Source organism: Bombyx mori, chromosome 22, assembly GCF_030269925.1.
Source record: "Bombyx mori chromosome 22, ASM3026992v2".
Lineage (NCBI taxonomy): Eukaryota > Metazoa > Arthropoda > Insecta > Lepidoptera > Bombycidae > Bombyx > Bombyx mori.
In genome coordinates, this window is record NC_085128.1 from 2,524,890 (window position 1) to 2,541,812 (window position 16,923).

The 16,923-nt window shown below is 37.0% G+C and overlaps 1 protein-coding gene across 2 annotated transcripts in view; it reads right to left on the minus strand.

The window, feature by feature from the left end:
- Window positions 1-16,923, minus strand: part of LOC101742338 (uncharacterized) — a 156,310-nt gene that overhangs the window by 93,906 nt on the left and 45,481 nt on the right. Inside the window, exon 1 of one of the 2 annotated variants that reach the window (XM_062674853.1) lies at window positions 6,569-6,731. The exons of the other annotated variant lie outside the window; for it this stretch is intronic. The gene's annotated coding sequence lies outside the window, so the exon portion shown is untranslated. Of the gene's footprint in view, window positions 1-6,568; window positions 6,732-16,923 lie in introns of those variants that run through there. 2 annotated transcript variants of the gene reach the window in all.

The window sequence follows — 16,923 nt, forward strand, 5'->3', positions numbered from 1 at the left end:
GCACGTCCTGGCATCTTTTGGCGGTTCTACCGCTGATCCTGTAGATGCCCTCCTATTTTCCCTCCCTGTCCCGCTTCTCGCAGAACCCCCTCCAACTCTGCGCCTGTGCCCTTTTCTCTTGGAACTCATAATTAGTCATGTTGGTACCTATCAGTGCGGCTTCCCAATGCAATCTTAAAATTAGGATAATTATTGGTAGTAAGGTGGTATTTATTGTACAAGGGCAATAATAAAAAAAAAACCTATTTCTGCTGCAAAGCAGTCACGCTTCCCATTTTCCTTTTTCAGACAATGGGACAAACGAATAAAAGTATATTTTCGTAACTTTTAAAAACGCGATTAAAACGTGACGTGATTAAAATCTGTTTTTTTTATCTGTGAAGTTTATTTGAATAGAACACATCACGCGTATTCGTTTAAAATAACAGAAAATATACAAATATGAAATTTTGAACAATTATTTAACTTTAAACAAAAACATCAGTCACACTTATCGGAAATTAATTTGAGTTAACTATTGTACATACATAAATCCACAATTTCTTGCGATCATATTATTTTAAATGAAATACTTAAAACACATAAAAATCATTTTTGATTAGATTGAAAATTCACGTGAAAATAGAATAGTAAATTGATTAGCATTCATGTCGTCGGATTATGCAAAGAATTTGATGCACATGACGCAACAATAAGTTCATTACTTTTTTTAGAATACACATATTACATTTGTATTTCGTATTAACTTCTAAAATTGTATCCGATCGCGTTAAAGATTTGAACAGTACTTTTTCACTTTTATATTGATAGCACAAAAATAATTCGCATTGATGTTTCACGGAAAAGAAATCACTATGTACGTGATTTATTTATTCAACCTGCCTGCATTCGAACGTTTCAGGATGTTTAGCTTACACGAAGTTTTGCAACGTGTTCAATGGGAGGGTATTAAACATAAATGAGGCAAGCTTGTGAAATGTACGGTGCTACTACATACCTACTTTTTTTGGTGGAAGCGAAAAGCGGACCTGAACAGAATACAATATAGTATTTTCTTCCGCTTTGGTTTGCCGTAGACATAATTAAATCTAGTTTTACAGTTTAATCTCGCATCTTTAGGTTCGAATAATTTTACAGTTTTCATTTTCACGGCCACTAAATTCTTATCCGAGTAGTTCGTAAAGTAGTTTTAGTTACGAATCAAATTACAGGCCTCAAATTTTGTGGCTGAATCCATAAATGTCAATGAAATGTATTGGGTGAAAAAACTACAATGCCTTTTACTAAGTAGAGACATCGCGACGAGTGAAGGTTTTACTGGTGAAAAACGTTTCGCGAGATTTTCTTCTGTTTATGCTTTCCTGTTCAAAATTGTCTGTACGAACTGATTTTTAATGGTAAGAACTGCACTATTACAATAAAAAAATTAACTTATGGTGGACCGCGATTATTTAAGTTATTTACTGGATTAATAGATCACTGGTGCTCTATACAATTAACGGCCGTCTGGTGTAGTGGTAAGTGACATGGTCACTACACAAGGGGGTCGCGGGTTCAAATCCCGCCAAGAGAAGATATATTTGTATGATAAATATAAAAAGTATTTTCCAGGGTTATGGATGTATATTAAAATATATGTATGTGTATAATAAAAATGTTATATACATTTATTTCCGTTATCTGGTACCTGTAACACAAGTTCTTTACGAATTTAGCACGGGACCAGTTAACGTAGCGTGATTGTTAGTAAATATGTATTTATTATTATTATTGAGACATTGATCTCATGTGATAATATGGTTGGTGGCGTTCACGTGGTGATGTCCATGGGCTCTGGTAATCATTTAACACCAGGTGCGCCATCTAAGCAATAAAAAATAATGTTCCTACTATCAGTGCAATAAAAAAACCGTCAATATTTTTGCATAATAAAATCTGGCAAGCACCGGTGATCGTGGCTAACAAAAAGTCGTAACATCTGGTTGAACAAAAAACACATACTCCGACTAGCGCCTGTTGTTTTTTTGTGGCCTTTCCGAATCGGTAGTCGGTGCGTTAATATCCGAGGCTGCTTTCGTCCGGTTTCTGATATTTTTAATTTAGCGTTGAACGATTTGCAATCTTTTGTTAAAGAAGATAAAACTTAAATTTGAAACAGCTGTTTCGTAAATTATTGTCGCATGTTTCTATTTTTGTCTTTTTTACATCAAAATTTTTTTTTTTATTACTTAGGTGGGTGGACGAGCTCACCTGGTGTTAAGTGGTTACTGAAGCCCATAGACATCTACAACGTAAATGCACCACCCACCTTGAGATATAAGTTCTAAGGTCTCAGTATAGTTACAACGGCTGCCCTACCCTTCAGACCGAAACGCATTACTGCTTCATGGCAGAAATAGGTAAGGCGGTGGTACCTACCTGCGCGGACTCACAAGAGGTCCTACCACCAGTATTGGAGTTATAATGCTAAAAATCCAGGGTTTATTAGTAATAATTATATTACCAATGGTATGGGCGACAGTTAAGTTCTGATTTGAATGGATAGACACTATCTAATCAATCGGTAGACAGTGGCTTGGCTCTGCTCCTGGTATTGCTGATGACCATGGGTTACAGTAACCACTCAACATCAGGTGGGCCGTAGGCTCGTCTGCCTACAAAGGTATTAAAAAAAAACAAATTGTGACTTTGATCGTTTTTATACCTTAGATGGCTGGATGAGCTCACGGCTTACTTGGTGTTAAATGATTACCGGAGCCCATAGAATCACAACATAAATGCCGTGGCTCATCGAAAATTGAGTTCTATAATATATCTGTTCTATAATACATACTGTGGCTGCGCCATCCTTTTTTTTGTTGCCCTTATATGCAGACGAGCATACCGCCCACCTGATGGTAAGTGGTTACCGTCGCCCATAGACGTCAGGAATGCCAGGGGCAGAGCCAAGCCGCTGTCTACTGTACTTCATACCAAATATCTCTTGATAATTTTCGGCATCAACATTTATGATTTTTTAAAAGAGCTATAAAAATAGATAGAGAGGGTTCGCTGATTAAAAAAATGTCATCTTTCTTCTCTTGTTGCACACACATGTGTATCCAAACGTTTCTGCATTTAAAACCGTGTGGGCGCTTAGCAACCGCTCGCAACCTTGACTTCAATTAAATAAGTCTGGAATTTCTTGAGCGTTACAATTCGTTCGAACACTACGGAGAATTGAATATAATTATGATAATATTTTACGAGCGCATTACGTTTTACGCACCGTTCTATTGGCTGTTCTTTCTCTTCCTCGTTTGAGGTGTTTTAGCACGTCGCTAGTGAAGGCGAAATCATTTTTTTATTGTCTCTTTCATCAACTTTTATATGCACAGTGCTTTCTTTTTTGTTTATTCTTAAGATTTGACCTGGTTTGATATTTGCGTACTGCTTAAATATAGGACTTATTGTGTCTTCTTCTTAGGCGTTTGCACTCTTGGCAGACTGGCCGTGGTCATTAGTTCGGATGGTGGTGCGCTTCACAAGAAGTGGACAATCCATGTGTACCGCGGCTTGTCTTGTGCACTCGTTGACGGGACCGTTTACAGCTGCCTTTTTTTGTTCGATTCATTGTAACGGTGATGTGCCGCGCGGTCTTGTACCCTCAATCATGCCCTGCACCACACGGTGCTCAATTGAGTCGTCATTTCGTCGCAACTCATATCCGAAGAAAGTGGGAATGCATATGACAGACATGTTTATTTCTGCCACAGTGTAACCAATAGCTCTTGCATAAGAAGGCTATAATTTTGACCGATGGCTGCTATCTTAAGAGATCTGGTGGCGTTCACATAGTGGTTTCTTTGAGCCCTGTCCATAAATTAATACCTAAAGCGATGACTTCATCATTCCATCTCTCTCTTTGTCTCCACCTTATCCCACTAGTTTGGGTCGGCGCAATGATTTTTTCTATTCCATTCTCTTCTATCAGCCGTCAGCTCAATACTCACTCCTCTCTCTCTCGTATCGTCATTCATACACTCCATCCATGTATTCTTTGGTCGACCTCTTCTCCCTCTAACTGGTACTACCATTTTCATACACCTCCTAGACATGGGCATCTCCTCTCTACGCATCACATGTCCATACTACGCTAAATGTCCGCTCTTTGATTTGTCAATCACCGGGGCTACTTTCACACTTCCTTTGATATACTCTATCTTTATCTTGTCCATTCTTGTCACTCCCCACATCTCTCTCATGCTTTACTTATTTATTTCCATCGATGGTTAAAAAATGAAAAGCCGCCCAATTTAGGTCATATACATACATAGTGGTAAAATTTTCAATTATTGTGTGCTTGCGTGTCGCTGGATCTACCAGCCACTACAGTTACCCCTTTTTTACCATTGTAGATGTGCTCACTGGGTCTGGTGTCACCGTTTAAACTGGAATTCGTGACTTTTTTTCCCTACCTAGCTGAGAGTCTTGAAAAGCTATTTCAGCGTAACCTTAGCTAGTAGGTGAGCTCACGGGGCTCAAACCAGAGCGATGCTAACACTGACCAAGTAGATTGAGAGATCCGGTGGTAGATTCTGCAACAGCACTGCTTCGCAGAATCTACTACCGGATCGGAAATGCGACCCACTGAGAAGATCCGGCGAGAAACTCAGTGGGCTGTGTCTATGGGATTCGTGACTCCTTCATGACAGAAATGCGCATCAACTCGCAATTTGCCTTACGAACACTAATCACGCAAACTCATCAGTTGGGCTGATTTGACTTTTTCGCACTTCTTGCATTATCACCGTGGAAAATGGAAGCTGAATACAATTCATACTCCAACCAACTGATATCAGCTAATGAGCTGACTCATTGAGGTGGGTTGTGAGCCCGTTCACCCATCTAAGCAATAAAAAAAAACCCGTGTTTGTGTAATTACTGGCAAACGTAAAATGATCATAATATATTTTGTTTCCACACTAGAAGGGCGTCGCTAATTGACTCATCTACTCTGTGGTGCATCTGATAATAATAATCGATGAATAAATAGATATTTAATCAATAAACAGACTATATACTTATTATGTATATTGCAATCGTTGCTATATCGCTAACATTAAAAAAAACATCGGGCATATATTTTATAATTAGAACACAGTCATTCGATATGTAGAGTAATGCATAGGATCGATTTACAACTCCATGAACAAACGGAACGCAGTGTTAGGTCGATATCTTGATTCATTCGAATTTGTTCGATTTACAAAATTACTAAGAAATTGAATTAGGAACGTGTATATCTATTTTTATTTTTTATTTTTCCTATCTAAGCTGATAGCCTTGAGAGGCTATGTCAGCGGAACCTTAACTAGTAGGTGAGCTCACGGGGCTCAAACCTGACGACGTTGCTAACACGAACCCTAGCAAGAGCCGTGCTTCGCAGAATCTACCACCGGATCGGAAACGCGACCCACTGAGAAGATCCGGCGAGAAACTCAGTGGGCTGTGTCTGAGGGTTAATTTACTCGTCGAGCCCTTCGTCGCAAGCGACGGGTTCGACGAGAACGATGACCGGTGCTTGAGGTATCTAAAAGCACCGTTAGTGGATCGGGAGGATGCGAAATGACGTGTTCGGGGCGACGTCGACTGCTTTCCATTCTTTCCGCAGGATCGGGAATGTAGTTACCGGCGGCCACGATGAGAGGGTTCTCGTGTCGTGCCGCTTTATCGAAGTGGTGTATATCTATCTATTCACACTAAACGCTATTTTCAATTTTGGCGCCATAACAACGTAAGTAATAAAATTTCAATTTAAATATTCAAATTCTAAAAGCGAACATAAACATGAGGTAAAACAATAAACCAATGTTAAATATGATTCAAAGTTTATTGGATTTATTGGTATATTATTTTTATACAAGGTGTATTAATTGTTTGGAGTCAGATGATGCAGCAGATGTAGATTAAATTTTACCTATAGTGATTACTTTTAACGCAAATTTCAATTTAAAATTCATAAATAAAATGTTTCATCCTGTTAAACTAAAAATGAATGGTATAGTCTATATTTTGTTATCAATCGATACCTCGTAGCTTATCGGCTCTTTCCAGAACTAGTACCGTATTATCAGCATTCGATACATATAGTATTCGATATTATGCTCATTTCAAAATCGTAATTGGTTCAAGTTTGAATGTCAAAAATGTTTATGTATGACTACGTAAATACTCTTTTTTCTTGTTTTTGGGGGAGACAAAGATACGGTCTATCTGATGGTGAATAGTTACCATTATGCTCACAGACATTAGCAATGCCTTTTGTTTCATTATAAAATATAGGCATATGATCAGACTAGATGATATGAAAACAATTTCTTCGTTAAAGAAAAGCCTGCTGTATGTGAGACGTCGTTCCCGGCTCGGTAGTTTTGTTTTAGCCGGTTAGCTTCGTGACACACACACTGGGTCCTGGACAAACCAATCGATCCCTGGTCGGGGATAGATACGGAACTTGCCCAGCAAAGTATCCTAGGTCCCCGATGCACGTCTAGGATTCAACAAATGAGTACTTGGACATACGCACCTGGGACTGCCACACGGAGCTCCTGGACGCGTGCACTGTTCTAGAATCACTAGGCCTTTGTTAATTTAATATAATTGAACTTCACCCGCGGTCGTCGAATTCGGTTATGCTTAAATATTCTATATTTGGTTGCGTGTTGTTCGGCTCCCGTTCGTAATCGATGTGTGTGTGCATGCGATGTAGCTTCGCTGTCATTTGATGGATCCGAACGTGGAGATCGATTGGCTTTTGTAAAATGTCACATTTAAAATTTGCCGCCAAGACGGCACACCTGCTAAAGTTTTCTTTTTTAAATTTTTACGAACGAAAATTCTATTACAATTATTATTATTAGAATATAATCCCTTTACAATTTTCGAACAACATAATATGTTCCACATTCGATACTTTTGCAAAATTTTCACCTTTCTCGTGCGAATGAAGGCGTAAATTTACAGAAGGGGAACATAAATTGCGGTGAAAGCCCTCGGAAATGGGCCAGTGTCTCTGCGCAGATGCAGCTGATACCACAACGGGCCTTTGTTGCGAACTGAAAACACACTGTGCAATTTTTGAATGATCACCGCTCGAACATATAAGACATATATTTTTGACTGTGGTGGTCGGTGGTGCGGCAGTAGCTAGGCCTCGTTTGTTTCCTACCTATTCTAGTAACCTGGAGGGGTTATTCTAGATTCACCGAGCTAGTAGGTGAGCTCACGGGGCCCAAGCCGGGAGTGTTGCTAACACTGGTCCTAGCAAGGATCGAATCGGAAACGCGACCTACTGAGAAGATCCGGCGAGAAACTCAGTGAGCTGTGTCTATGGGTTAATTTACTCGTCGAGCCCTTCGTCCCAAGCGACGGGTTCGGCGAGGACGGTAACCGGTATAGCGCTCCTGACTGCTGTTGCGTCGAGGGTCGAGGGTTCGATTCCCATATCGAGCAAACATTGTGTGTTGAATAGGTTTGTTTGCCTTTTCTCTGGGTGCTTAAGATCCATACGTGTATATGTATATAATCGTATATAAGTATGTATGTCACTCTTCTATAATAACACAGGGAATCCTAATTTGAGGCCGAATGCCGGTGCGTGATTTGTTCCCGTTTATTTATTATTTATATCAAACAAAAAGATTTGAATGCCGCGCTCGCGTCATGGCGATGCACCTACCGATACTTTTCAGTTTTCGAATTTATACTTGCATTGGTGCCCTTCGGAAAGCTAATTAAATTGCAATTAAAGTGTGCGACAAAGTTATGTGCACTGATCTAACAAATAATATATTGTTTTATGGAGACCGTGCATGATGATTTCATTTATGTGTTTATTTAGAATTAAAATTACATTTTAATTAGTAATCTTATGAACGAGTTGATAAATTCGACATTACATTTAAATAGAGTATAATCTTATTTGCTTATATGTGTAAGTGCAGACGATCTTTTATTAACGTAAACAGATAAATCAGCATACGAAACACCTCAATTTAAGCGGTCAACGGAATCTTATTCTGGGTGAAAATTAGTAGCGCTGTCTTATTGAATTAAATGAAAATAAAGCAGTTTTGTTTTACGAAACGTAGTTTTATTCGGGAGAAGTCTATCACAGACTAGGAATTATGGATTTACAATTATAAAAAAGTATAAACTAGAGATACTCATTACAATATGAGTCGATAAAGTAGGGTTCATTTTCTAATTTGAACATACCTGAATTAGGTTTAAATGTCTTGGTTGCATTAAATAAAGTAAAGGTTACTAGGGTTTAACAAACGTATACATTGAATGGTTGTTCTTCAACTAAGGAAATAACTACTTGGATGAGCAAATAAAAAAATACAGCTATTGCATAAAGATCGTGTGGTCAGCATACTCGTAATTATAACTGGAACCAATATTTTATCATTAATAAATTAAAATTGTCAAATTGTTGCTCGTTTTGCATAATCTTAACGATTTAAACATAGATAATTCGATAAATATATGTTGGAAGGTTTGATGACATCGCCAAGTCGGAATGCAAGGTTAATATTGCAATAATTAATTTGAAACGTGTTTTTTTTAAATTATATTGTTACCTAATCGCAGTAAACTAAATTGTATGTGGACTTAACGAAATTAGAACTTTCTGTATTATCTTTTCATTATGTCACTAGAAATTTATCACATTTCTAGTGGGCTGTCCAGTTTCAGAATATGATTGTATGATACATTACATTACTTGTGCACAATGTCATATTTAAAAAAAAAAAAAAGACATGCCCGCTGAGTTTCTTGCCAATTCTTCTCAGGACGGAGGCTAGTTCTTGTGAATTGGCGGTAGTTCTTTTGACGTTCAACAAGTATGTACTTTCATTTATGTTGAATAAAAATTTTTTGATTTGATTTGATTTCAGAAAAGCTCTAAACTGATTTTAATGACATACGACTGACTCGATGGTGTTGTAGCTAGCGACCCTGCCTATTGCGCCAATTCGTCGTGGATTCGATTCCCACACCGGGCAAACGTTTGTGTGATGAATAAGTTTGTTTGCTCTTTATCTGGGTGTGTATTATCTATATACGAATGTATTTAAACGTATATAAACGAATGTATAAAAGTATGTATATCAATCTCTGGTACCCATAATAAATGGAATCCTAATTTTGGGCCGGACCATCGTGCGTGATTTGTTCGCACTTATTTATTATTATTATTAGTCTGAAATATTAGAAAAAAAAAACGAAGTGGGAAACTGTTGTTACTGAACTGATGTTAAATTTAGAGCCTTTTTCACGATAGAAAAGTGCAAATTGTTTGTCTTCCATGATTCAGTTTTTTTTTCTACCTATGCTGATAGCCTTGAGAGGCTATTTCAGAGATCCTATTTCATCCGACGAGAAACTCAGTGGCCTGTGTCTATGGGTTAATTCGCTCGTCGAGCCCTTCGTCGCAAGCAACGGGTTCGACGAGGACGGTGACCGGTGATTCAGTATAAAACGCAGCGTTACACTGCAGAATTTAGTATCGTATGTTTCATTTTCGCTTTACATTTGCAAGGGAGTTCAGCCAAGCTGTTGGCTTCAGATCGGATCGTCGCCGCGTCGCCTTTCACTTGCAAAATATTTACTTGATACACCGTAAATGTTACTATATTATGTGTAGTTACATACTTTGTGAATTATGATTTCCGTTTTTGCTTATTCTCTTTAGTATTAAATATAGCGACTATTAAACACTATTATTAATTGTTTTTTTTTCTAAGCCACAAACTTACTGAAGTCCGGTTTTCAAGTTGTTGTTTTATAGCAGGGATGGCCAACTTGATTAGAACCAAGATCTACACTGACGAATCACTCTGCGATCTACCAATAAAATGTCTTGAAATTTAATGAAACAATATAGTTCAGTATACAAATAATAGTATGTATTACATATTCTTTTATTAAAAAGATTAAAATAAACCTGAAATTATATGATAAAAGAGAACTATTGTATAGAAGAGAGGATAAATAATGTGAAGTAATGGTCATTAACAAATGATATAAGATAAAGATGAGGCGTGCAGCAATTGGTGATCACGTTGCGCAGTCTGTTCTATGTATTTATATCACACGATCGACTGAACTAATATACGATCAACTGGTCGATCGCGATCTACCGGTTAGCCACTGCTGTTTTATAGTGATCCTTAAAGTTAAATTTCTTCCACAGATGCAGTGTCTTCAAGAAATCTTAGGTTACGATTTGAAGATTAAAGATGGCCGCGAACCTAAAGCGATTGAGACTTCGATATAGCGTTTCAGTACAGGTAGTGATATTATAATGTACATATCTTTGATAGGAAACCATAGATTGAAATGAGCATCCGTGATAACTTTTCGCATTTCACAAATCTGACTGTAATGAAATCAACGGTGGGGGTACGAAGCCCTGTAGAATTTTTTTTTTTATTCCCCTGTCGGCAGATGAGCATACGGCCCATCTGATGGTGAGTGGTTACCATCGCCCATGGACCTCAGCAATGCCAGGGACAGAGCCAAGCCGCTGTCGCTGCTATAGTATTAGATTGTAAGATTTCTATACACGTGGTTACATTTACTTCTTCTTTTACTTTTATATATGCACATTCTTGCTATATTTTTTTTTTGTTCTCTAATAATTTACTCGTTTTTATTGGTATATTGGTGTGTTATCCTACATATTACGTTAATCTAAGCTGTTGGTCATCTTTCATATAAATAAATAATAAATACATATTTACTAACAATCACGCCACGTTAACTGGTCCCGTGGTAAGTTCGTAAAGAACTTGTTTTACAGGTACCAGATAACGGAAATAAAAATGTAAGATTTTTGTTATACACATACATATATTTAATATACATCCATAACCCCGGAAAAGACATTTTATATTTATCATAAAAAAACATAGTGAGTATAAGTACGTATTCAGATTCAAATTTGCGAGTTCTCGCTCGTGATCTTGCCATTTGCTGCAGCGCTGATTCATCCAGAACTCAATAAACAAAAAATCTTGATGAGAACTCATTGAAAAATAATATTTATAATGTAAATTATAAAGCTTAAAACTGTTCGAATAAAAAAAAAAGTTTTATAAATACCTACCGTAGGTTTACGAAAAAAGTCCAATAATCGCATCGATGTCATACATCGCTGTACGTTACGGAGCAGTGAACCGCGTTCTGATAAAGCGTGATAAGAAAATCGATTTTTCACGTCAACTGTAAATTGAAAAGAATCGAACTATTCATGTACATTTTACGTAACGCTTAGAACGTGGTTTTTAAATGATCGAGAACTACTTACTACTGAAGTATTTCATTATTAAACTATTTACGGGAAACATTAACAGCCTCCTGGCCGCGATAGGCAGTCGCTATTGCTGCCCTATACTGAGGCACTGGAATGAAGTCCATGTTGGCTCAAGACCAACCGTGGTCAATGTAAAATAAATAAAATGAACTGCTTTTTTTAGAAAGATTTTGTATTACTAATACTTCAAGATTTTGTATTACTAACACTTCATATGAAATTGAATTCTGAAATAAAAATTATTATTATTATTATTATTTTTATTTTTATTTTTTTATTTTTTATTGCTTAGATGGGTGGTCGAGCTCACAGCCCACCCGGTGTTAAGTGGTTACTGGAGCCCATAGACATCTACAACGTAAATGCGCCACCCACCTTGAGATATAAGTTGTAAGGTCTCAGTTAAAATGCTAATAAGTTTCTGTTGGCACGGAGATTTAAAGCTACTTTACAGAAATCTATGTCTTTATTATTTATGAGAAAAAAAAACGGAGCCATAGATTAATAAATATTTAATAACCGAGGACTAATCTCGCTCGGTCATCTGGACCTAAACTGGAATTCCTTGTTCTATGAGAACTAGACACTGATGTACATAATTATGTAATACGTTAAAATATATAGATATTAAATACCTAGACAAAGAGCAAATAAACTTATTAATTAAACGTTTTCTTGATGTAAGAATCGAACCGGCGACCCTCAGCCCAGCAACAAAGTGCCTTAACTACTGCTCTAACGAAGTGAGTCAACAGTGTCACCAACTGTTTGAAAACTTTCCCCCTAAAGCAATTTCAAAAACCACTAAATTCAAAACAAAACTCCCCAAAAAAACCACTAAATTCAAAACAAAACTCCCCAACGACGGAAACAATAGTTATTTAGTATTTTTAAGTATTTTTCTTTAATTTCATCACATTATGAAATTGTTATTTTTGTTGATGTACGTAGAAATTTTTAAAAAAATACAAATAAAATTTTGTCCCTAAAAATATCCCCAAAAAATTTCACCCCCTAAAAAAATCCCTGTATAGATTTTTTCCCCCTAAATTTGGGGGAAAACCACGGAGTTGGCATCACTGTCAGTCAAATACAGTAATACAAAAAGAATGAAGCACAATATTTCTACGACTCGCAAATACTTAGAGAATACAATTCAGCCCGATTTTAGTGAGTAGGCGTTCAGACTAGGTCACATTTCAAAATGTTCCTCAATGTTTGTATGGAAATTAGTGTCCGACTTTATAAAAGTGTATAACGTTATAAACTAACAGAACAACGTGTATTATTATTGAGCGTCTAGATGATTTTCAAGGTCTAGAGATTTTAATTTATAATTGAATTGACATAAATTTTGTTCATACATTAGCGAATCAAAAAGAATTAGTAATTAATTTGAATAAATACAGTAGCGGAATATATATTATAAATCGTACTATTAGGTTCTATTTTTATTGCTTAGATGGGTGGATGAGCTCACAGCCCACCTGGTGTTTTGTGGTTACCGGAGCCCATAGACATCTACAATGCTAATGCGCCACCCACCTTGAGATATGAGTTCCAAGGTCTCAGTATAGTTACAACGGCTTCCCCACCCTTCAAACCGAAACGCATTACTGCTTCACGGCAGAAATAGGCGGGGTGGTGGTAGCTACCCATGCGGACTCACAAGAGGTCCTACTACCAGTAAACCTATATGGCAATATAGCTCTCCCACCCTGCAAACTGGAACGCATGACTGTGGTGGTGCTTAATCTACGAGCTTACAATAAACCTCAAATCTAAAAACCCTATTTAATATCGTGCCATTATCCAAACAGGAAACAATTTCAATGAAGCAAACGCATTTCGATTTTACTTTTAATACAAACAAAAAATTAGTTTACACAACACAAAACTAGATTTCTAATCTATAAGCAAATAATATTCGTAAAACTATCCTAATTATGAAATGAAGAATGTAGGTGAGTAAGACTCAACTAGTAGTAACACGTGATAAGGTATCAGATAATATACTAGATACAATGATAACGGCGCTTCAGTGTTACGCAACCATCAGGAAGTATCAGGCGCCTGTACAGTATATTGTAATACGATCATTTTTTTTTCCCTACCTATTCTCTGGTAGCTTATAAGGCTATTACAGCTACGCCCTGACGGGTAGGTAAGCTCACGGGCTCAACCTGAGAGAATTTGACAAGACTAGCCCTAGGAAAAGCATTGCTTCGCAGAATCTACCACCGGATCGGAAACGCGACCCACTGAGAAGATCCGGCGAGAAACTCAGTGGACTGTGTCTATGGGATACTTCGCTCGTCGAACTCTTCGTCGTAATCGACGAGTTCGACGAGGACGGTGACCGGTGCTTGAGAGGCCTAAAAGCACCGTTAGTGAGTACGGTAATATGTATGCGATCACCGTCCTCGCCGAACCCGTCACTTGCGACGAAGGGCTTGACGAGTAAATTAACCAATAGACACAGCCCACTGAGTTTCTCGCCGGATCTTCTCAGTGGGTCGCGTTTCCGATCCGGTGGTAGATTCTGCGAAACACTGCTCTTCCTAGGGCCAGTGTTACCAACATTCCCGGTTTGAGCCCCTTAAGCTCACCTACTAGATCGGTGAATTTAAAATAGCCCCTCGAGGTTACTAGGAGAAGTAAGAAAAAAAATTGAAAGATATGAATCTAAGAATGCTGTTGTAGATACGAACACATCGATCTAAATACCAATTTTCATATATTTCAACCTCTTGTCTCAAGCTTCAATATTCGGCTTCAATATTCCTATAGCCCAATGGTTCACAACCCTTTTCTACTCGACGACGCACTAGTAACATCTTTCAAAATTCTCAACTCGCTTACAACTTATATGAGAAATTTTTGAGGATTGAAGAAAAGGTAGGTTTGCAAGGTATGATTAATAAATCAATTAAAACATGAGGATAAATTTATGGAATCATACATTATTGAATCTATATTGCTGTAAACATAAGATGTAGTAAAACAGTTGTAAATTTACCCCATGTGTAATACGCAATTACCTCGGGTCACCTTAGATAAAAATATCGTATGTAAATAAATGTCGTTAGACACCGGACAGGGCTTGCGATACGGTGGTATAGTCTGTGGATTCCAACACGAAGCAATAAAAGTGATAACTAATTATCAACTAAAGCCCTACGTAGATAATAAAACGTCCCTTGAGTTGCATATCATTCCCCTGACATTGACCAAGAATAAATAGATTGTAACAGAATTGATTACACTTTGTATTTTACTCCTAAAACTCGGAGCGCACGTAAACAAAGTTTTTACGCAACAGCGTCTAATTAAACAGCGCCTCACATCCGTAACTAGACTGTAATTGCTCTAATTGATATAGCAAACGTTACATTTGGAATGGGTTAAATTAAAAATCTTGACAATAAACAACAAGGGCATGTCAATAGTTTCATCTTTTCTCTACGCTTCGATCACAATTACTCTGTAGCGTGTCTCAGAGTTGACATTTGAGAACGAGCATTTTGCTGCCTATGGTAATCCGATTGGAACCAATCTAGTAAGAGATTCGACTTCCTACCTACAAAAAAAAGATTTAGTACATTTCTGACTAGAATTTTTTATTTTTTTTATTGCTTAGATTGGTGAACGAGCTCACAGCCCACCTGGTGTTAAGTGGGTACTGGAGCCCATACACATCTACGACGTAAATGCGCCATCCACCTTGAGATATAAGTTCTAAGGTTTCAAGTATAGTTACAGCGACTGCCCCTTTAAGCCGAAACGCATTACTGCTTCACGGCAAAAATAGGTGGGGTGATGGTACCTACCCACGCGGACTCACAAGAGGTCCTACCACCTACTATCACCAATAATCTCAAATAACCCTCGTGCTCTAATCTCGTAGGAGATTCGATCCTTTGCTAACAAAAAAAGGTCTTTTACAGTTAGAAAAGTATTGGCTAAACATTATAAGGTGAAATTAAAGACAAGACACTTTTGGTTTTAATGACTAATTTGACGGCGACGTGTAACGTTAGAACCTTCTGCCTTCTAGAAAATATTTTATTATTAATATTTAATAATTCTATTAATAAATTTTAATGCTTGATCCCAGTCGATGATGTCAGTAGAACTCAAGGTTTACCGTATTATGGAAATTACGGATCGTTTAAGGCGAAACATGATTAAGTTTTAAGTGAGCCTTGGTGGTGCAATAAACTTTGCGTTATATGTTTTCTTATCGTTGGTTCATACTTGAATTTAAATTACGAGCGTTCCAAGTTATGTGTAGTTAATTAATTGTAGTTATAGGAATCCGGAAAACGTTTCGAATTCCTCTAGATGGAAACATACATTTCTGAAGTAAGTTTTTTAAATCCTATAATGATTTTTTAATCGTGTTATGATTTTACTAAGCCTAGACATTATGTGATCTATGGTCATTATAGTGTTGCCAATTAAAAAAAAATATCTCATTTTTATACGAAAAATGTCAAAATTATCTAATAGATGAAATTCATATATAAAATGAATCTTAATTTTCCATTTTCCGCATTCCTCTTCCTGCTTTGACAGATTTGATACGAATCTACTTGATTAGATGAAAATATTTTTTCTACGTACCTAATTGTCATCAACATCATCATCATATTGTTATATGTTAATTAGATTAGCAAATATCAAGGACCGATGATAAACTATATTTTATTACCTCAGACTAATATTGGCCAAACAACCTGATCAACAGGGTTATTTCAAATGAATAACAAAAGTTACAGTTCATATATTGATATTAATGTTCTTTTTTTTTGTAAGCTAAATTAATTATATTATGTCAATAATATTTTTTTTTATTGCTTACATGGATGGACGAGCTCACAGCCCACCTGATGTTAAGTGGTTACTGGAGCCCATAGACATCTACACACACACTAAATGCGCCACCCACCTTGAGATATAAGTTCTAAGGTCTCAAATATAGTTACAACGGCTGCCCCACCCTTCAAACCGAAACGAATTACTGCTTCACGGCAGAAATAAGCAGGGTGGTGGTACCTACCCGCGCGGACTCACAAGAGGTTCTACCACCAGTGTATATGTAATCCGGTGTATGTGTGTAATATGCAATCATACATATGTATATGACTTCATTGTGACATTTTTTCATATTTTTTTTCATTAATTAGCTGTTTTTTTTCTCTCTGACTCTCGGTATTCGAAAAACAGCTTAAAAGTCAACATGCGATATTAAAAAAAAATGATACGCGAATAAATGATTGTAGAATGTTTCAACTCGAAGTTTTGTGTAATTAAAAAAAAAGTACTAAATTACAGTTATAATTCATTTAACATTGAAACCGTTTCTTAATTATTTTATTGCGTAGGACTCTCGGACCACCTTTTACCAAAACCCGTAAGAGAATTTAAATGCAGAGACCCACGAAAGTACGTGAGGTTGTTGTTGCTATTGGCTATCACACTATATAATGGAATGCATTACTACTGCTTGCGGCAGAAATAGATTATTTTTTTATTGCCTATATGGTGGATGAGCT